This window comes from Lutra lutra, chromosome 10 (assembly GCF_902655055.1).
Source record: "Lutra lutra chromosome 10, mLutLut1.2, whole genome shotgun sequence".
NCBI lineage: Eukaryota > Metazoa > Chordata > Mammalia > Carnivora > Mustelidae > Lutra > Lutra lutra.
The window spans coordinates 20737826-20760629 of NC_062287.1; the positions used below are offsets into that span (position 1 = coordinate 20737826).

The window sequence follows — 22804 nt, forward strand, 5'->3', positions numbered from 1 at the left end:
CAGACAGATGCTTAACTGAGCTACCCAGGTGCCTGTGCTGGGTTTTTCTTGTTGTTGTTATTACTTTCTTCCAGAAAGAGAATTAAAAGCAGTCACATTTTTTATCTTTCCAGTCTTACCCTCATTATGCTTCTCCAGGCGCCTTCTTTCCCTTTTATCCCAGTTTGGACTCTTCACCTTTCCTTGAACATTCTCTCCTCCATCGGGACCTTCCTTAATCCTGCGGTAAACAATAGCCTCGGCTTCATGGTTTGCCGGTGTTGTGCAGCCTTCCCGTATAGGTTGCAAGCTTTCATGGGGGCTGCACAGCTCTGTCCCCCTGCATGGGGTCCTCCATCAGACCGGAGGCATCAGTAAATGATTATTGCTTTGGTCAGCTCAGAGCTCTCAGCAGCCATGAGCCTGTTTTTCTCTGGGATTCCTATAGGGAAGGGGATGAAATTCACAGGAAATGGAGGCACCAAGCAGGTAAGGAGGGAGCGATCCTCTCTTTCCGTCCTGGTTAGCTGTCCTAACCAATAGTCGTCCTGCACCCAGAGTCCCTTCATCAGGAAACGTTCCCACTCAGCGCTGTGGGAATAGAGTCCTGGCTTTGCTCCCGCAGCAGACCCACTCTGAGGCCACCCTCTGCCCCACCTCGGCTCGCACTTCCAGCAGAATCATACACATCTACAAAAACCTTTTCTTTCATTGGCAGGTGAAGTCTGGAGGAGGATTCTGAGGCTTCCTGTCCTCCATGCCGCTCACCAGAAAAGGATCTGTGAACTGTAAGTAACTGTGCTCGGTGTTTCCATGCTGACTCAATGAGGTTACGGGTTAAGGACCAGCCCTGAACCTGATCTTTAACAGCCATGCATTGTGCAAGAGCGATACCCAACAATGAGCCGGTCAGAACGTAAAATACGGTGGACTTCTAATTAGATTAGGTCTGAATGTGACAAAGAAGCCCTGTAATATGACATCCTACTTAATTAGACTTTAGTGATTGTGCATTAAGGTGGACTTGACGTGTCATGTGTGTCATGAGTGTCGGAGAGGGAAGCTCTTGGGTTTGCAAGGCCAACCCAGCCACTGTCATCTGTGGGCTGAGCCGGGGAGGCAGTGAGCCGAGGAAATGGGCTCGTTCAGAGCCCACACTTGTTGTTACATCTTGGTTTATTTCCAGGGAGGTGTGGGGGAGGGGAAGGGAGACACTGATGGTGGTGTCCTTTACATCGGCACAGTTATGGCCCCACCCTCGGCGTATGTGTCATTTTGGCCCCCACTCGGTGAAAGCCTACCCGCCTGGAGGAATCCAGCCCAAGTCTGGTCTCCTCAACGAACCCTTCTTTGGTAACTCCAGCTAGAAGTGCTCTTTCTCCCTCTCCCCGAGTTTTGCCGCACTCACAAGCCAAGGGCCCCTCTGGCCTGCACCTTCCCACATGCCCCCCCCCCAGTGAGGCTGTGAGCTCCTGGAGGACAGTCTGGGATTCCCATGTCTTTTCTGTCCCCACGGCACCCTCCACCTGGTCTCTGCTCCACAGATGTCCGCCGGAAGGTTGGGTTGCCCTGGGCTGCGGAGCTTCCCACCCTGCTTCTGGGGCTCCCGGAGGCTGGGCTGCCGCCATGCCTCTGAGAGGACATTGGCTTCCAACCAGTCCGGGGAATTATAAATGATTAACCGTTATCAGTGCACATCTTCACCTCTGTGTAAAAATAGATTGACTGTAATGAGTATTTGAATAAATCATAAGAATGGTCGCCATGCGATCGTCTAACATCCTGCCAATGGCTGCCCGGTGAGTGAGCAGGGCGCCGGCCCTCCCGCCTAATGGCCTGTGATTCAGTGCTGGTCGCCTCTGTGATTGACGGGCTACGGCTCCCAGGGCACCTCCTCCGCAGCCCAGGATCTGGAGGGGTTGGAGCCCGGGGGGCCCTGGGGAGGGGGCGGGTGGGGAAGGGTGCCTCCCTCCGTCCCGTTCCGGGAAAGCCTACCTAGGAGATGCAGCTGGAGGCTGGGGGAGCCACAGTGGAAAGGCCTTTGCGAGAATCATGTCTCCTCGCACGGGAGGTTAAAGGGACCTCATAAGTCAAGTCAAGTAGGAGAGAAGCAAGCTGAGCGTGAACCTTAATGAGAGTGGAGAGTGTGGGGGAATAGGTCTGCACATGCCCTCCCTGCCTCCGAGGGCACCCGTGCCTGGCCCTGGGCCACACACACCCTGGGCGAGCTCCCTCACAGGGACGCGCTCTTGGACCCGCACTGAGGAGCAAGGACAAGCAGGCTTCTCTGGGCCCTGGGATTCTGAGGTGGCAAGATTCAAATGCTCTTTCAAGGGAGTGTTTGCCAAGGCTGCCTCAGGCTTGAGCATCCTGCGTTTTGGAGAGGGAGGAAGAGGAGAGGGGGCAGGCTCAGGGGGCCTGGGACCAGGTGAGGAAGGCATAGTCTGAAGTCTCAGAGTGAAGACCAGGGAAGGCTGGACTTGAGAAGGAAACCGAAAACATTCAATTTAATCCCAGAGGTATTCCAGTCACTTCGGCTGTGTAACAAGCCACCCAAAACTCAGAGTCTTCACGTTTATTATGCGCATGTTCTGTGAGTCAGGAATTCAAACAGGGCACCATAGGGACGCCCTGTCCCTGTTCCCCTGGGGCTGAGACCTCAGGTGAGGCAAGTGAAAACTTGGGTGCTGGAATCATCCGAAGGCTCATTCACTTATAATTTGGGAGGCTGAAACGAGCTGTTGGCTGAGATGTTAGCTGGGGCTGCCAGGCAGGCCCATGTGACCACTCCCTGTGGCTCAGGCTCCTTCCAAACATGGTGGCTGGATACCAAAGGGGAGTACCCCAAAAGCGAACAAGAGCCAGGTGGGAGCCATATTGCCAAGGTCAAGTAGCATCTCTTCCACCTCGTTCTCTTGACTGGGGCAGTTACGAAGGCCTACCTCCCAAGCTGGGGGAGGTTTGGGTCAAAGATCAAGACTTAAGAGGCAACTGGGACTCTGTTGGGGACTGGGGAAGTCTGGGCAGCCCTTCCTATCTGACCCCACGTCCTCTCCTCTCCTTCCTGCCCTTCGGCCACACACTAGAACCTGTGCCATTAAGGGACCAGGCCCCCTTTCCTTTGTCATTTTCTTGACCCGGTTGCGCCTGAATTTTGGAAGAGAATCTGAGTGCCTGAATGCCTTGTGACTTAAGAGGATAGAAACAAAACTCAAGCAACGAAAGAGTGGAGACAGAACCAATTCATGTTCCTGAGGAGCTGAGATTGGAGAATGGCTAATGCTGGAAAGGGAGGGAGCAGGGAGGAGAAGGGTAAATGGGCTTGGTTGATAAAAAGGTGTGGGGATTTGGAAACTTAGGCCCGGAAATGAATGTTTAATTTGGACACATGAAGGAACAGATGAAAACATAAAGCTCATTTGTATTTTCAAGGCTCCAACTTGGTGGGGGAGGGGGGAGTTAGGGTTTGAAATCCAAGAGCAAGAGTTTGGGTTCCGACTTAGGACCTTTGTGATCTGGGCCCATCTGCTGGGTCTGCAGATCGCTCACATCCCGAATGCGGATGGGACCGTACGCCTTTCCCAGGACCACTGTGGGGACCCCCGGGAAGGCAGCCTGTGAGAGCGCTGTAGCCATTCTTGGCACACAATAGCTCCTCCAAATGGTTCAGTCATTCCTCCACCCAGGAAATAAATAAGAAGTGGAGTTGGAAAAGATTGTTTCTCTCCATTGTTCCTGACAAGGGATGGTCAAGGATCTTTCCTTTAACTGTACCCTCCATAAAAGTTCACTCATAAACTATTGATATTTTAATAATACACATTAGCATTCTTGCCATTTGACAAATGAATATTGAATGAGCAATAAAGAGGCAAAAGAGTAACCAGGTGCAGGGCCTGCAGAGGGGGAGCTGGGATCTTGCCTTGTTGTCCGAGGGAATGCCCCTTTCCAGGCACCGTGTGACTCACCTCTCTCTCCCCAGTGACCGCTAGGAAACGGCTTTTAAAGAGCGCTCAGACTCCAGCCCAGCCCAGTCCAAGCAGGATTTCTCCTACGGTTTCTTACCCTTGGCCAGAAGGGGCTTGGGAGAAGAGAATAGAAGAAAAATCACAGAAGAGCTATGAAAGGCATGGATGTTTTGCCCCCTGTGCAAAACACCTTAGATCTCCCCTCTCCCTCTGCTAAGGGTGCAGACTTCTTCCTGATAACATGTTCTCCCGCTGCATGAAATGAAGGTCTGTGCCCACCAGAAACCAGTCAAATGAGCTTAAGATGTGTAGCCGGGGTGTAAGAGTGGGAGAGCAACTGGCCTCGGGGGGGTCCCAAGCAGACCAGGTCTGGCCACTCGCTGCTGACGAAATCCACAGGCAGAGGGAGGCTCTGGTGGGAAAACAAGAAAGGGATTTATTTCAGTGAGGCCAGCAGCGGGCTCACGTCACAAAGACTGTCTCCAAAGTGCTGAAAATACATCCAGGTTTATATAAGGAAAATGTGGGACAAAGGTCGGTGGGTACGTGCAGGTGGGCAGTGAGGGTCAGGTCGATCATTGTTGTGGGCACAGTCACGTGGGGTCTTGCTGGTGTCAGGACAGTTGTTACTGCTTGACGGGGTAGTCTCGGTGCCCGTCGTGGGATGCTTTGCCCACTGGGTCGTTTGTCTGAGTGAAGAGATAAGCTGGAAAGAAGAACTTAATTAGAAAGTACAGGCTGAGCTTGACACGGAGGTAGTCCTCTTTCGGAAATAACTCAGACTCGTTCCACCTGCCTCTCATCCTGTCTCCTCCAGGTCTTGATGGACACCTATGGTTGGGGTCGGGAGGTGTGTTGAGGTTTATAAGACAGAATTTCCTGCTCCCAGCCCGGCTGCCACAGCCTCCCGTTTCTCGTGGCCTCCATCTGGGCGGGGAGTCCTTGAGTGTGCAGAGAACAGTGACAGGGGCTCTTCGTTGGTCCGGCTTAATTGGTGTGATTTAATGGCGTTTCTGGCGGATTCAGATTTATACGGCTTTCTGAGCTGCAAATCTGCTTTCTAAATGTAGAATTTTTGTGGAGTGGTTAAAAAATAATGGCTGTTCTGTGATTCCTGCCTCCAGAGCTAGGAGATTGCAATTTACATTATGCAAATAGACATTATGCAATCAAGGCACTTTAGCAGGAATCTGGCGGCCGCCGGCCGCTGATGAGATGCCGAGGTCTGCAGCCCCAACTGGAGGGGCTCTGCCAGAGCGGAGATGAAGTGGGGAGCGGGTGAGGCCGGCGGGGAGGACGCAAAGCCTGTTCCTCTGGCCCAAGGAGGGAAAGTGGAGCCTGCCCAGAGACGAATGCATCCGGGGAGCTGCCAAAGCGACTCTCTCAATTAATGACTTTGTTTAATCATACCCCCTGTCCAGAGGAGTATTGTCTTACGGATAATTTCGTTTGCCTAACGAGATTTTGCTAATTAAATCTCCTTTCAGTTGGTGTGACTATGCCTGCAGGAGAGGGGGCTATTTGAAGTTGTCTCCATAAACCTTTCTGGAGAGGAGCTGAGAAGGAGGGAGAGAAGGGAGGGGGAGAAGAGAAAGGAGGGGAGGGAGAACCTGGCCTGCTGTGAGCCAGACTGGAGAAGGTTTGAGGGTTTGAGAACGACAAGGTGGTGGCCACCACCCACCTTGCCTTTCGGTCCTGTTTACTAGATATGTAGGCTTATAAATCTTTGTCTGGCCTAAGGGATTTAGGCCGCCATTTTTACTTCCTCTGTGGCTCCTGTGACCTCCACCATTATCCCTTCTCAAGTTCTTCCCGGATCCCCAGGACACTGTAAAGGATTTCCAAGCATGGCTCTCAGTAGTTGTGGCTGTGGGTGGTGGTGGTGGTGACGGCCATGGGGGAGCCCTCCCCCACTTTTGCTCTTAGCCAGCCAGTCTGGCTCTTCAGAGAGGAAAGATTACTCCCAGATTGGTCATTTCTCTGGGGATAATTGCCTGAATCAAAGAGGAAAATACCTCGTCAAATTCATTTATCATCAGAGTTAGCCAAGGAGAGCCTCCTATATACGAGGAGCCTAACAATGTGCCTGACTGGCGGGAACCTAATTAATGCCATTGCATCTGACCAGCCCCGCCTCTGCTCCATCACCCTGGTGGGGCTTTACTGTCTACAATCTCCTTGGCCTGACTGATCACGGGCTTCCACGCTCAACTCTTGTCTACTTTTCCAGTTTCATCTCCTACCCCCTCTTTGCCGTTTCCTCCTCCCTTTTACTTATAGACATTAAGACACAAGGGTACTTTCCTACTCCTGATACCCCCAATATGCCTAGTTGCTCGGTTGCTCCCAGATACTCTGTATAACTTCACACCCTAGAGACTTTGCACGTGCTATGTCCTCTGTCTGGAATCTTCCTGACCTGGTAACCCTGTTCCTCTTGTAATACCCAGCTCACATATCTCCTCTATGACTACCTCCTCCCAGAGCTTCCCTGCCTTTTGTGAAACACTGCTGTGTCCTCCTTGTCATCCCAGGACCTCAAACACAGTTATATGTCTGTCTATCCAAGTTAAGGACAAAATCTTATTCTTCCCATAATCCCAGTACCTAGAACCAGGCCTGGCCATCATAGGCACCCTGTAAGGTTGGTCAAATGAAAAAAGAATGAATGAAGGGGACCTGGGTGGCTCAGTGGGTTAAAGCCTCTGCCTTCAGCTCAGGTCATGATCTCAGGGTCCTGGGATCGAGCCCCACATCGGACTCTCTGCTCAGCGGGGAGCCTGCCTCCCCCTCTCTCTGTCTCTGCCTGCCTCTCTGCTTAGTTGTGATTTCTCTCTGTCAAATAAATAAATAAAATCTTAAAAAAAAAAAAAAAAGAATGAATGAAGCTAGGAGAAGAGGGTGGTGTGATGGAGAGGCATTCTCTGGGAAGTCCTTAAAGCCCCAGGCTGGGTGATGGTGGTGGGAAGTCAGGAGACTGATTTCTGTTGAGTCTCTGCAGAGTTAGTTCCCTGTCCATTACCTTTACTTCCTGGCTGGGAAGGCATTACCTCTGTGGGCTAGGTCATGCACTTCATGTGTCAGCATCTCCCATCACCCATTCTGACATAAGTTCTGTGAGGTGGGTATTGTTTTTGTAGAGGGACCTGAGACTCACTTGTCCTCATCAGAAAGCAAAGCAGGGTTTAGCTGTAATTGGGCCCACTGGCAGGGCCCCAACAGGATCTACCTCTAGCTAGGCAAAAGCTCCTATGCTTCCCAGTGTCCCTCCCCATCCCATCCATCCATCCACCATCCTTTCATCCATCCACCATCCATCCAACCATCCATCACCCATCCATCCATCCATCCGTCATCCATCCACCTGTCCATCCATCCATCCATCCATGCATCCATGCATCCATGCATCCATCCATGCATCCATTCATCCATCCACCATCCATGTATCCATCCATCTACCATCCATCCATCCATCCATGCATCTACCCATCCATCCATGCATCCATCTACCACCCATCTATCCACCCACCCACCCATCCATGCATCCATCCATCCATCCATGCATACATCTGCCCGCCCATCCATCCATCCATCCATCTACCATCCATCCATCCATCCATGCATCTACCCATCCATCCATCCATCCACCTACCTATCCATCCATCAGGCATCCATTCATCTATCCACCCATCCATCCATTCACTCATCTATCCACCACCCAGCCAGCCAGCCAGCCTAGAAGTGTATCACACCTTTGCTGCCATGACACCAGGGCTCACACAGTGCTGGAATGCTTATACATGCTATAGGATGGGGCAAAACTCAGCCCCATAGGGTGCCTCCAGCTGCTGGGTCTGAACTGTTGCCCAGCTAGTGGTGGGGATGTCTGTGTGGAGGAGTCTGAATTCCATGCTAGAGAGCATGGGGCAGACCAGAAGATATGGCTCCTTTATCTTCATGTGTGTCATCACATGTGTGTGTTATGTGTGTGAATGCAGGCGGCAGGGTGTGTGTGTATGAGTGAGGCAGTGTTTGTAAAGAGTGACTTTGTGTTTTTCTTGGTTCCTGGGTTTTAGCGCTCTGCTTTTTGCCTTGCTCTTTCCCTGTTGGTCCGGGTATATCTGTCAGTATGCTGTCTCTGCATCTAGGCTTTTACTCATCTTAATATCCCCACCATGCTATCCATGCTCTGAGTCTGAAGTGTTTCTTGGTACATAATAGGTGCTCAACCAGTGCTCCATGATTCACTGAATGGCTGAATGACTGAATGATTGAATGAGTGAACAAGCCTGCACTTTGGTGTCACATAGACCTGAGTTTGAACCCCAGTTCTGTTATTTACGTAGCTGAGAACTTGGGATTAATTTTCTCATCCAGAAAGCCAGAGTACTGAAACTACCTATTCTATCTTTCTCGAAGGGCTGTTGATAGAGGATTATAAGAGATATGTGAAAGTGGTTTATAAACTATGAAGCACTATACAAGTATAAGAGGTTATTATTATAATGGTTATTACACTTGAAGTGATCATTGTGTTTGAAAATTAGGGATTCTGTTTTCAGGAATATAAAATCATCCTGGCCTGATTTGAACTCTGAGACTTACAGAGCAATCATTATAGGAACTGATGTAGATTGCTCAACTATGATAACTATCAGGGGTGGGGGTGGGGGCTGGTGGAAATGGCCCATCTTCTCTTGTGCCACCCGTCCCCCAAGTGGACCCACGTGGGAAGTCTCTCCTGAGTCTGAAGTTGCCTAGACTTCTGTGCCTCATTATCTTTGCAAATGTTGTTCCCTCTGCCAGGAATCCTTCTCCCCTTTTCTCCACTTTCTTTTGACCCTCTCCTGCCAAGCTGCCACACTGTCCCTGGGCTCCCAGATTACCAAGTACGCCTCCCTGAGGGCATTTATGGCAGCGCACCTGCGCCTGTGCACGTCTGCCACGCCCCCCTGCTCTCCACCCACCCCCCCACCCCAGGCCACAGCACGCTCCTCCAGGGCCAAGGAGCCTCACTCTTCTCTGCAGGCTCCGAGCTAAGGGTGTGAACAGATGGGTGGTGCAAAGTGAAGGGAACGATTGGAGATTGGTAGATGTACAGGGTTTGAGCTTTCGAAGTCCCCTAATCTGTAGGGGAAGACGAGGAAGAAGCTTCAGAGAAATGAGCACTGCTTTGCAAATAAACCCCAATTTCTGAGAGGTATTTTCCACCCACCCTCATGCCCAAAAGATCAAATAGGCTGATCTTCCATGGGGTTACTGGGCCTGGGGACCTCAGTCCTCTACAGGTGGGTGACTGGTCCTAAGCCAGCTGGGCAGTGAGGCCTTTGGTTGGCGCTGAGTCCTTAGGGCAGGGAGGCACCTGCCTGTTGCTGGCCCCTACAGGTGAGTGGTTACCCACATGGGGAGGCAGGTGCTGCCTACCGCCCCGCTCAGCCCTTCCAGATTCTTTCTCTTGGTGGAGTCAGCCCCAGCTGGTGGAAAATCTGTTGGAAGCCCTCCTAGGAACTGGCTCCTTTGCCCCTCTCCCTGTCTTTGGAGGCATCTTGTCTCCACCCTGCTCTGGGCTTCTCCCCCACACCCTCCCACTCCCAGCCGTGCTCCTGGAGCCCCAGGCAGCCGCAGCAAAGTGCCAGGGGGCTGGGAGGTTTATTCATTACCGAATGCACTGAACCTATTTGTGAGTGTTTTGCAAAGTGTTTAATCCAAGGTGTTCCCTCAATTAAATTAGTGCAAACATCTGTGTCCCACATCCACGTCCATTTGCATTCTGTGCCATTTATTACAGCGGGAAATTGGAATGCACCTTAGGAATACTTAGGACCGAATTAGGCTAGGTTGGGGTGGGCATCGTGGGCGGCGGGGGGGGGGCTTGTCTGAGGGTGCCTGTGAGGTTGGTCCACAAGGTGGATCCTTTTCCAGCCTTGGGACATGAGGAGGAGCCCCTTTCTGGTGCCGGAGACTGCACGGCGAGAAGCTTTGGGGACGTGGGACCACCGGTCTTGTGGGGGAGGTTGAGTGAGTTTAATTAATGCCCCGGATCCCCACCTGGGCCCAAGTACCTGCAGAGGCAGGAGGAGTTCCCTGCTGTTGTTTTATAACTTTAAACCCAATTTAAAAAAAAAAAAAGTGTATCACATTCAAATGACCCACCTGGGTCTCTCCCTGGGGAGCGGGGTGAGCTTTCCTGCTAGAAGGGGGTTTTTTTCATCATGAAACTGCTTAGCCTTGGTGACTGGCTGAGTGTGGGTGGCAGCTCTCTTCCTCACCATGTGATTCCCCATGACTGTCAAGTACTTCGGTAGTCCTGCTGTCATAAGAATGTTGGGGGCACTTAAGAAGAATAGTTTCTGCTATGTGACAGGCACTGCCCTCGGTGTTTCTCATGCATTATCCGTTGTAACCCTGCCACCAACCTCTGAGACAAGTCCTCTCAGAAGAGAACAAATCAGGGAGCCGGGCTTAATCAGAGAGGTGAAGCAACACGCCATTGTTCCCCAGCTAGAAAAGGGAGCAGCGAACGCACGGCCGGCAGAGCCCAGAAGACTGTGCTTTCCGCTGCCCACAGAGCTCTCTCAGTTGAGACAGCTGGGATTGGCTCTGAATCAGGGACCTGGCCACCTTCCCAAATCTGGTGGCCAGCATGCCCTGGCCAGGCTGTACAGAGGCCCTGGTGGTAGCCTGCCTACTCCCGGTTTCTAGCCCTTTATTATAGGATGGCCTCCCCTGTGGTCCCCAGGGGCCTATGACGAGCCTGCAGGTGACACACCTGAGGGAAGGGACTCCTGGCTTTTATGGAATGGGGCAGGGAGGAAATATGGAAATCTGGGGAGTGAGAAAGAGGCCCATGGGATGTTCAAGGACCCTAGAGATCAGTGAGTTCCTCAGTACTGAGTGGGGAAACTGAGGCTCAAAAAGAGTTAACACTCGCCTAAGGCCACTGAAGGTTTTGTGGTAGAGGCTGCAATGGATGGAACCCGGGCTCCCAGCTCCTGAGAGGGAAACTGTGTCAGGGCCTGGGGAGGTCCCTGGGACTTCAGAGGGCAGGTGCTGGCTTTCTGGATGCAAAACGTTTAAGTCAAGGCTGGAGCAAGGAACCAGGATGAGAAGGGGATGGGAGGCTGCGGTGGATGTGTCTACTAAGGGTCCGTCCGAACTGCCCTTAACAGAGAACATTCCAGGTCCTAGAGGGCCGCTAGCCATCTTCAGCCTGGGTCCTGGGGTGGTTTCTCACCAACTTCTAGGGTTTCACCTAGGGACATCCAGGGGCCAGCAGAACTTGGGGAGGCAAGACCTAGGCAAGGACCTAAGGCTGCAAACGACCACCTGGTGTCTGGCTCTGTCTTCCCTTTGCTCTGTCCATTCTGTGGTCTGGGAAGCATCTGGAAGAATAGTATCCAACAGATACGAGCTCCCACTTCCTCCGCCAAACATGTTTTACTTAGCCTTAGTTTGCCTATCTGTTACAGAGTAATAAAAACCCCATCTTACACGGTCATTGGGAAAACTAAAGGAGACATAGGCATGCGTGACCCTGCTTTGGGGCTTAGGACATTACTGCTAGATTTCCTTTCTTTTCCATGGCTCCTGTCTGCTTTCCTTCTGAGACCCTGTGCCTGCTCCTGGATATAAAGGGGTGGGGTGGGGGGCGGGGGGGGGAGCTCTGTCAGGATGTTGATAGGCAGCCCCCACCCCAGCTCTTCCTCCTCCCTCTTCTCTTTTCTTCCCTCCCTCTCTCATCAAAAGACTTTAATAAATGCATCTCAGCATGTGGCCCTGCCTGGGGCTTTATGAGAATGAATTGCTTATCCCAGCCTTTACTTCCTAGAAATGACAATTTACCATCTACATACATTTATTAAGCACCGACTGTGTGTGGTAGCCAGCTCTAGGCAGACCAGGGTCTGCCTAAGAGTGACTCCCAAGGCTTCTTGTCTCCCCCCAGAGCCCCAAGGGTTCCTGCTTTCTGCTTCTACGTGTGAGGTTCTCCTTGCTTCGAACGCTCTCCATCCCCCTCATTTACCTGGTTAGAAGTCAGTGTCTTGGTGATGAGGATGGGACTGCATCCTGGCTAGGACTTATCATCCTTGAGCTCCTGGTGCACCCTGGGCCCCTTTTTGTGATTCTTTACCACATTGTATCCTAGTTACATCTTTCCTAGAGATGCCTCGCTCTCCAGGGTTTAAGAGTCCAGAAGGTGGCATCCTAGATTGAGCATGGGCCCTAGGAGTCACCTGTTCTGGCTCACCTGTAGGCCGGCTCAAGCTCTGTTCATCCCTAACGGAAGAGAATGCCTGTTTTGAGACCAGCTTTCTCTCCCATTAACCTTTGGTTTCTTGGACAGACCAGTGGCATGTCCGATGGGAGGCTGGCCTGGGAGCAGGCCTCACTCTCTATAGTTTCCAGGGTGTTCAGTCCAAGAGCAAGCCCCTGTTGCTTGTATTTTGCAATTCTGGTAAGCATTCTCTCTCCCCAACCTGGCCTCAGGATATGGGATCTCCAGATGGAACGGAGGTTAGGCGAAACAGAATGACCCCCTTAATGTACTGCCCTGTGTCATTGTCATATTTCCTTTTCCTGAAGAGTTTTTCTTCTCTCTCTCTGCGTGGCCAACCCTGACCATAATCCCTACTCCCGTGACACCTCCTGCCCAAGTCTTAGATCCCTTGGGGGAGGGCAGTTTCTCCCTCCCAGAGCATCTGGCCTGGACCTCCTGACACTGACCAGCGTCCACCTGCTCCTCAAGCATATTTGCATCTGTCCTTTTCCACGAACCTGAGTCAGTACAAGGTTCTGCCCTATAGCCTTCACTCCACCTGGCATGGCACCTGGCACATTCTGAATTTATAATAAGTGTTTGCCAAATGAATGAATGAGTAGGACTACTCCTAGTTTCTCTCAGAGGGAGGTGTCTGGGTTCTTCTCCCATCCTCTGCTTTGGCTTTTGTGTCCCAGGGTTCTAATGGCCCCGGAGGCATATTTGTCACCAGTTACTGGAAAATGGTTGCAATGACCAGCAAGAGAAAAGCAGGTATTAAATTCTGCCTGGTATACTGAGCAGACTGGAATTACTACTACTTCTTCTTCTTCTTTTAAGAAAAAGAAAGAGTGCATGTGTGTATGCACAAGCTGGAGGGGAGCAGTGGTGGTGTGGGGGAGGGCCAAAGGGGGAGAGGGAATCTTAAGCAGGCTCCATACCCAGTGTGGAGAGTGACATGCAGTTCGATCTCACAACTCTGAGATCCTGAGATCATGACCTGAGCAGAAATTAAGAATTAGGTGCTTAACTGACTGAGCCACCCTGGCACCGTGCCATTACTTCAGGCTTGTCCGGTCTCAGGACACTGGTACTCTACACATAATGTCTCCCAAACAAAGTAAGCAAGATAGGTCATTGGAATAAGAAAAAAAAAATCGCAACTTTATTTATTGGGTTTTTTTTTTTTTGTAGCATCCTGTTTAGATTCCCATTTCTGAGTATGTTCTATAAGACATATCATATATTGGTAAGGTAGTAGATCTAAGCCACACACACACATAGGTTGTATATACATATTACATTATATTTATATACACACACACATATTATATATAACATATATATAACATATAATATATATGTTAGAACATATATATGATATAAAATATGTGTGTGTGTGTGTATATATATATAAAGGTTATATATACATATCGAAGGTGTACGAAAAATTTTTACTGATAGACATGTAAACTCATTTGAGGACCATGTGCCTAGGCCACTGCCCCACTGTCCAGGAGGTGGGACTACTTCATATTTGCTGGTGTCTCTGGACAAATGGCCGCCCCTAGTGTGGCCTCACATCATGCCTAAAGCTTTACAGCTTGAATCTCACTAGATGACGAATTCCTTAGGGAGAGTCACTTGGGGATCCTGTTCCCCCGTGACTCTCCAAAGGCCTGGCACATTGCTGATACATTAAAGGTCTCAGTAAATTAAGTGTGGTTTGAATTATTTTATTTGAATTGATTGAGACTATCTGAGAATCTTCCAAAATTTTAAAATTTGACTTCGTTTCAATTCTCAGTCAGTTTATTTGACATATTTGCTCGAAACCCATTATGTTACAAAATAATAAGTCTGTGCTCACTGTGTCCCAGGTCCTGAGCTAAGTACGGGGTAACAAATCTGAGGTCCCTAAACTCAAGTTACTTACATTGCTTTTTTCAAAAACAACCAAACAAGAAATCATAATGTAAATCAGCACTCCCCTGCTCACTGGGGTTATTTTGAAACTAGTCCCAGGCCTCATACCATCTCCTCTGTAAATGCTCTTAACAGTACTTATGGCTCTTAAGGGGGAGACAGAGACAGAACTATCAACACAGTTGTGTTACAGGTGCTGTGCTAGGACCCAGGGCCTAGCAAGTAGGATGTGGCCTATGGCCCCTGGCGGGGGGTGGAAATAGAGAAGCCTCAGGAATGACTTTCACGTACATGATGCTTCAGCTGTCTCCCTAAGCTTAACTTCTAGGCTCCTGTGGTGAAATTTCAGAACCAAAGAGGGGCCTATCAGATAAGGAGAGGAAGACACACCTATAGAGGGAGACAGCCTTCACTGGAGATTGGTAGGCCACCTACAGATCTTAGAGTTTGCCTCCCTGGAGACAAGATGAGAGAAGCAAGCCCCAGGAAGCCAGGGCCTCTTGCCCATGGTGGCAGAACTAGAGACCAGCAGCCACTGAGTCAGGGCTCGGGTCGTGCTTCCCCCCTCGACCTCCCTCGGGCCCCTCTCCATACACAGAGGACCCCGGCTGCACCAGGCCAGGCCTGTCTCTTCCATGCACCCAGGTTTCTGTGTCCAGGAACCACACACCCTGAGCCCCCCAACAGCTCTGGGCTCTGGGCACTCCTCCGCCCTCCAGCAACTCTGGGAGGGGGCCAGCAGCTTGCGGCCCGGAATCATCTTCAGCGGTATGTGACTTCTTCTTTCTTCCTGTACAAGTTGAGCACTTGCCACCCTGCTGTCTGTTTTTCCTTGCTAAGGTTCAGTTCTAATTATGTTGATTTTCTTCATCCCACCCCCTCCTGGAAGCTTATTAGGTTGAATATTTTTATTTATTATCATTTCGCCCAACTCCTGCCAGCATTTCCAATTACTCTCCCCGCTTCCTTGTAATTGTCTTTCTGTAATGGCTCTGAAACAATTGCGCTAAATGAGGTGTCTCCTGGAAGATGAGAGTCTCACTTCATTAAAGGCTAATGTATTCTCAGCTCCAGCTCTGTGGGGCTAGCTTGGAAGGAAGACATTTAAACAGCTTCTTTTATTTTATAGGGAGCAACTTTTCAGCGACGAAGATGTCTGTGGGGTATATGTGTATGTGTGTGCGTCGCCTGATTTTAATTTAAGGAAAGTTTATGAAATAGTGTAAGTCTCCGTGTTGGCGAAACTCTCTGTTCTTAGGTAGCCGAGATGCCCGCAGAGAGGGTGCGGGGTTTGGGAGCAGGACGGAAAGGGGCAGTTTCTTCAGATATCCTTCCTGCCTTCCTACCAGGCCCCTCCCTTCTTCTCTTGCTCCCCTCCTGCTGGATCAGCCCGCAACCTCTTCCCGCCTCCAACCCGTGTCTCTGCCTCCCGCATCATGTGCTCAGCTTCCACAGTGGGGATGACCTCCTGTTCCGGGATTTTTTTCAGCCTATGTGTCCTAAGTCATTCATTCATTCATTCATTCATTCATTCGTTCATCCAATCTGTTGTGTGTTCATTTATTTGTTCATTTGTTGTCCATTCAACAAATGTTTATTGCCCACCACATTCAGGGGTTATTCAGGAAGGGAATGTGCCCTTTCAGAGCTCAGGGCACAGTGAGAGAATAGAGACAGATGACAGGTAAGCAGGCACTTCTAGTCCACTATGTTAAGTGCTGTCGTCAGGCAAGGGCGGACCAGTCTGAGAGCCCCAAGGAGGGCACCTAATAAAATCTTGCCGGGCTGAAGAAGGTTCCTTGAGAAAGGGGCTGTCTGGGTTGATACCTGAAGGATGAGGGTGAGCCAAGAAACAAGGGAGGGGCTGGCAGTGCTCAAAGCTGAGGGAACAGCAGTAGCTAGGGAAGGCCTGGCAGGAGGGGAGAAACGCAAGATGTCCCATCCGACAGGAGCATGGTGTGGGACAGAGGCTGTGGTGAGAGCTGGGACTGGACACCATGGAGCATCCTGAGAGCCAGGCTTCCAAGGGAGGGGTGGCACACAGAAGAGTTTGAAGCAGGGGATTGATTTGGCCAGATCTGTGTCTTGGAAAGATGGCTCCTGCTTCAGGGTGTGGAATGGATTGGAGGAAGGCGGCGGGAGGGGGAGGCAAGGAGAACTTTTCGGAAGGTGTTGCAAGACGCAATGATGCCCTGCCTGAAGGAAGTAGCCATGCAGAAAGAGAACGCGCTATACATTTGTGAGGTGTCACAGGTGGCGATCTGACAGGCTTGAAATGGCAGGTGGTGGGTGGTAAGGGACAGGCTGCATCTGGCATGAGATCCCATTTTCTGGCTTGGGCATTTGGTTAAGAGTGTGTGGTGCGGGCCTGAAAACCAGGACAAGACTGTACTCCATGAGAAGTCTGTGTAATTCCCTGGGATGTGGGACTGCCAGGCCCAAATCCCAGTGGAAGCCGGGTAGCTCAGTGAGCACTACGGACCCCCTGCCCACCCCCATGCCTCACCAGCTGGGTCTGGGGGTCGCATGTGGGGGTCAGCTGACTCCCTTAAGGGGTCCTACACAGCTGCATCCATAAAGCTCTTTAATGCACCTGTATGAGCGAAGCTTTGAGCTAAGTGGGTCATCCATTGGCTCTGACTTCTGTCCCAGGCAACAGAACCTATATGCGGCCTTTGAGCGTTGCCCAAGCGAGCTTCCATGATAAAAGGCTGCTGCTTCCAAAATGTTTTTCATTTCCTCATCAAGAAGGAGTAGGAAGGCCCTTCCTGATATGTTTGGGTTGGAAGTGAAGAACAATCTTATAATATGTGGAGACTCAAATATATCCAGAAGTGTTTTTATGCCTCTGAGGCATTTTTTCTTTTTTAGGTCCCTGGAAGCCTGCCAGCAACAGTAGTGGTAATAGTAGCAAAAGCAGTAATAATGATTCTTCCATTTATCAAGGCCCTAGCTACGTACGGGTACATAGTATCTCGTTTAGTCCTTGCAACAACCCTGTGGTAGGTATTACTGTTGGCTCTAAAGAGGAGGGAATGGAGGAAATGGAGGCCGAAAAGATGTGACGACAGCAGGCTACCAGAACGCCCCAGCCTCTAGTTCCCCTCTCAGAGTCAAAGAAGAAGGGAGTCTGGCCAGACCAGAGCCAGTCTGGGAGGCAGCCGAGTGCCAGGAGAAGTGGCTTAGTTCAGTCCCTCCAAATGCTATTTTCCCTACTGCTTTTCGCACCTTCTGTTATGTATTACTTTTGCAGTTTATAGATCCTACTCCTTCATTCATTCTTTCATTCACACCTGCGTGTCCTTCAAAGCCCCGTGCAAATGCCACTGACTCCTGGGCAGAGCCAGAACTTCCTGCCTCCTGGATCCCAGAATACATACATTTCTCAATCATAGCTGCTTCTGTAATTTTTTCCTCGCGCGTCTGCCACCTCAGCTCTACATTGCTTTTTCCCTAGGAAGGGATCGAGGCTTAGTCCTATTTATATTCATGGGGCCTGGCCCACAGTAGGTTTTCTATGAATAAGTAGCTGCTATTAAGGGATGCCAGGATGCTTAGGAGGGAGCCTGGGGCCCGAGGAAAGGCGATCCCCTGCCCCCTGTCCATTACAGATGGAACGAAGTGCCCAGAGGTACTCCAGATAGGGCTTGACGCCTCAGGGCGACCCCTGGTAATAAGGGGGTAGCTATCAGGAATGAAAATCTCTCTGTGTGCTCTGGGAAAATGTGGGGCTTGAGGTAAGTGTTCCTCCAGGGGGGGAGGACTGAAGGAAGTGGGCGGTTAGCTGGATGTTTATTCTGATGAGGTGCTTATGTAACACCATGCTTCCTGGGGCTCCCGGGACTGAGGAGAGCACACCCCAAGGAGACAAACAGAGGCAGCAACCACTTGGGCTATTAGACAACTGAAGTGAAGAGGTGGCCGCATCCGACATTTGCAAAAATTTAGCACCAGGGCAATTGCCAAGCCACTTTTTACAAAGAATAAAATGTGTCTTTAAATATTCAAGTGCGAGAAGTCACCGACAGTTTTCCATCTCCCCAGATCTCACTCCGATTGCCTTTCCTCCAAGGCGGTGATGGGGTGCTCCGTAGCAGCTCTCTCCTGGGCTGAAACATCGGGGCTCGGGTCTGAGGGCAGCGAGGGCAGCTAGGGAAGAAAAGGGAGAAAGCCATGGGTCTTGGTCACAACACAGCTGTGTGACTTTGTGCAAGTGGCTTCCCCTGCTGAGCCTCAGTCTCGGCATCTGTGACAGGAAAAGACCCGTCAGCTCTGCCCTAACTTGCCGGCCCACCTGAGTCTCTGTGCCCTGCAGCCACGTGGGGTCATGATCCCTTTGTGATATGACCTCTCGTCCGAGTCGGGTGACACAGAATCCTCTGCCTACCCCAGCCTGCTCTCTCTTCCTCCAGCTCCAGAGCTGCATGGGCTGTCCCTGCCTCACTTTCACTGAGGACACAGATCTAGGTGAATTCCTAGTCCAAGGCCCCTGGGGCTTTTGGAAACAATAGACAAGGCCTCCTGAGCCCCAGGGAAATGAGAAACTGACCTGCCTGCAGCACAACAATGGGCAATTTAGCATCCTAGAAGGGAGTGAGACCAAACATTGCTTTGTTCGCTTTATAAATGTGTTTTCAGGACCTTCCATGTGCCAAGCGTTGTGCTGGATGTTTAGGCTCTAACTATGAATACGGGACCCTGGTCTTTTCAGGATTTACAGTTCTAGCAGATATGCTAGACCAGTGCCCCTCTTCTTCGGTTTATAGATGACTGAGAAAATAAGGCAGCGAGAGGAAGTAGCCATCCCAGGGTCATATAGTCAGTTAGTGAACTTGGCAGCCTCAAAACCCACGTTGTGACGATGAAAATGAGCTAATCCACGCTGAGGACACAGAGCCACTCCTGGTTCCTGCCCCGTGAGCACTCAACATGTGTTTCCGTTATGTTTCCGGACTCTAAGGCCATTTCCCTTTGTCCCACAGTCCCTCGTGGGCCAAGCTCCAGCCACACTCCTATCTTGAGGCCAAGCATTTTAGGGGACATGGGGCCACCCCCAAGGTGAGATTGAGAGAGGGAGACTAAAGATGGCCCTGGGCATTTTAGTCTTTCATTCACCCCATGCTCATTATGGACAGCTTGCCACATGCCTGGAGGTTTGGCCACTTTGCAGAACACTGACATAACCTCTACCCTGAAGAAAGTTATATTTTAGTGGGAAAGAGGGGTGGGCAATGACCCGTACATAAACCAGATATTTTCAGAATGAGATGAGGGTTGTGGAAGTCATGCGCAGTGTGGTAGACTACAGATTAACCAGGATGATGGGTTAGGGGCTGCTGAAGGTGGGGGCGGGACCTGGAGGTGGGTTTTTTCACTTCTGGAAACCAGCCCTGCTGAGGGAGGCAGGGTTTTGGTGAGTCTCTGCACTGCTCGAACGTACCAGAGTCTATAAAGCTCAGCATCCCCAATAAATGTACCAGTACCGAGATTGCCTCTGCCTGCCCACCCCCAGCCCCCAGCGGTGGGTAATGCCTCCAGTCTAGACCCCTCCCTGGAGGTCTCAGTGGCCTCCCTCCATTACAACTTGAAATCCACAACCTGTGAAATGGAAGAACTTAGCCTACCCAGGAACTGATTTCCAGAATGATAAGAGTGAAGCCTCCAGTCCTTGGGAACCACAGAAAGTATTTCATTCCAGGGCAGTGAGGAATTCCACCACCGAGGAATGCAGCATCCCCGTCTCCTGTACAGGGAAAAGCTACCTCTTCCTTCTCCCCAGGCCTTTAGCCAGTCTGGGCACCTGTTTGCCTTGATTACTTTGTCTAGGGATCAAAGACTTCCTCTGGACTTATGCGACCCTGCGTCCAGTCGTCAGGGGAGACCTTGAGTGGGTGGCATGAAGACTGGCACCCTAGGACCCTGTCACCCGGGACTGGGATCTCCCAGGACACCTCACGGTTAGGGATCAACTGGACTCAGTCTTGCTACACTTCAGGACTCAACAAAGTCAGGAGCCTTCCTAGGAGCCTAGACAAGGCCGAACTCCAAGCAAACCTAGACAGAGACTTCATGGACCACGGTTTTTGTTTCTTACTCCTGGGACTACAAAAGGTCATCTTGCCCATCCACTTGTCTCTGGGCAGGGCTGATGGATCAAACAGATGAAACCTTCCCTATTTCCAGGAATCACCATTCACAAAGAGGAAAGGGAGACTCCAAAACAGAAGAAAATACATTAGGGGCTGGGGTGCCATGTTCTTGGGCAAGTTCAGGAAAAAGGAAACCAGACCTTAGAGTTTTAGGGTGCATTTCTGGTTGTGGAAGTCCCCCAAATCCATCTCTACAGATGTCCATCAGAAGCATCCTTAAAAGAGACATATGACTCAGATTGAAGAGTCCTGCTTTCTCTGGGTCTCTTCCACCACTGCCCTGAACCCTAGCGGGTCACCTCAGGGACAAACCTAGGAACAACAAAGACATTCTCAACTGGAGGGCACTCACTGTGTGTGTGTGCGTGTGTCTGGGTGTGCCTCTGTGTGTGTGTGTGTGTGTGTGTGTGTGTGTGTGTGTCTGTTTGGGGAAGGAGAGAGGCCAGATTCCATCCAGCAAGTACCCTGGTGCTCGCTAAGCCAGTCCTGCGGCTGATGGACCCCAGGCTCCCCAAGGAGGCTGACCCATTTAGCTCTGAATATTGGTTGTCAGCCGAGCCTTCCCTTCCAGCATCCTGATCCTCGTGCCCCAATCCTCAGAGCTCCCTTTTGGTCCACCAATCCCCTGACTTGGTAGCCCTCCAGAGATGCGTTCTTCCCAGGTGGTTGGCCACTTCCTGGTTTCTCAGCAGATAAACCCCGCTGCTCTTCTCCGGCTCAGCTGCTGGAGTGGTTGCAAATTTCTTGGTAATGATCTTCCTTCAGGAGCGGGGGAGACAGAGGAGCTGCTGCTGCTGCTGCTGCTGCTGCCAACATCAAAGCTTTCCATGTGGCTTTGGTAGAATGTTAAGAATTGCGAGATAATTAAGTTGCATTTCTGTGCATTGTTTACTGTTGCTCTCAACCAATCACTATTCCATAGGGGCTAATCTGTGTAGGGTTTTTTTTTTTTTTCCTTTGCAGTGCCTGTTTGTACCACATTCTTCATTATGCTTCAGTTACAATTTTAATTTTACTATTATTAAATCTTCCCCAAAGCTGTATTATTCTGCGCCTCTGAGCTGGAATTCCTGATTTGGGGACTGTTTGCATCTGGGCCTGTTCACAAATGATTGTTCTTGTTTACAAAAGAACATACGTTAAAACTCAGCACTGGAGGAATCCTGGCTCCCTTCCCACCTCCCCTGCCCTGGCTCACCTGGTTGTGGGAGGTAGCAAAGAGGGGAGACGGGGAGCAGAAGGGATCTGGCAGTTCCTGAGATTTTGCTGCTGAAGGAACATCTTCATGTCCTCCGGTGGCCAAAGGAGTGGATAGGAAGCTGAGAGCATTTGGACCCGGCAGTGAGCTGGTGACTTCCTTTTCATACGAATGGTAAAGGGCTGGTATTAATTGTAGTCAAACAGCATGGTCGGATGGTTAGGAGCACGGGTATTGGAATCAGATCTGAGTTAGAAACCCCACTTCTTCACTTACTAGGCATATGACATGGGCAGTTCAGTAACATCACTTGGCCTGAGTTTTCTTGCTTTAAAAAGGAGGAGGACGATGTTATTGCCCCAAAGGTAAGGGTAAACACGGGTAAATGTTTTAGTATGGGGCCCTCCAGATGGTAAGGACTCAGTCAAGCGTAGGTGAAGTTATGTTCTGGTCATAATGATGATTCCGTCATTCTACCTCCTGTCCGTTTTGCTCCCTCCATCACCCATCTGAAGCTTGCTTGCTCCTTGGCTTTGCCTAGGCCTGCCTCTGGCCTCTGTCACTCCTAAGCACTTTCCGTATGTTCCCAGTGACTTGGGGAGTGGTAGGAATCGGTCACCTTCCCTGCCAAGAAGGAAAGAGTGTCAGACTCCCCGGGGCCTGAGCTTGAGGGCAGCGTGAGACCCTGCCCCAGAGGAAAGTGGGCAGCCTTAGGGTTAGGAGAGCTCGGAGCCAGCCACTCCCTCCCACTGCTGAGCTGGGTGGCTGGGCCTGGCACAGCTCTCCCGTCCGCACCCGCCCCGGTGTCCCTGCCGTCTCCACTTCCTCCTGGAGGTGCTGGGGCTTCTCTCCTCCTCTGTCACCCCGTTCCCCCATCCCGCCACGCACACACTAAAACCATAACTTTTTTCCCCGTTCCCATTATCTCTAACCCATATACTCCAGGAAGTTTAATTTGTTCTCGGTAGTAATCACCATTAACTAGAAATTGTCTTTCTCTGTGTAAACACGTCATTAGTGAAGCTGGTTTTCTGCAGGGTCCAGATTTCATTTTTATTAAAATGAAACACTTTCAGGCGCCTCACTGTGTCCAAGGAGAGAAAGTATAATTTTAACCCATTGGGTTGGCCACAGATAATTGGGCTGGCATTTGATTGGACGATTAGGGAAATATCTCCTTTGCATGCAGTATAATTTGCATTTTTTTCCCACTTATATGAAGCTAAGTCATGCTTTCGTACACAGGCAGTTTTAATGAGCATTATAAATCCTAATGAATATATTTTCATGTTCATTTTATTGGCTTGTTTTTATTACTAGAGGTCTG

General features: G+C 50.6%; 1 protein-coding gene across 5 annotated transcripts in view; it reads left to right on the top strand.

The window, feature by feature from the left end:
* The window catches only part of PKNOX2 (PBX/knotted 1 homeobox 2), a 271533-nt gene that overhangs the window by 85524 nt on the left and 163205 nt on the right, over positions 1–22804 (top strand). For all 5 annotated transcript variants that reach the window (XM_047691812.1, XM_047691811.1, XM_047691815.1 and 2 more), the window contains exon 2: positions 698–767. The gene's annotated coding sequence lies outside the window, so the exon portion shown is untranslated. The remainder of the gene's footprint in view (positions 1–697; positions 768–22804) is intronic.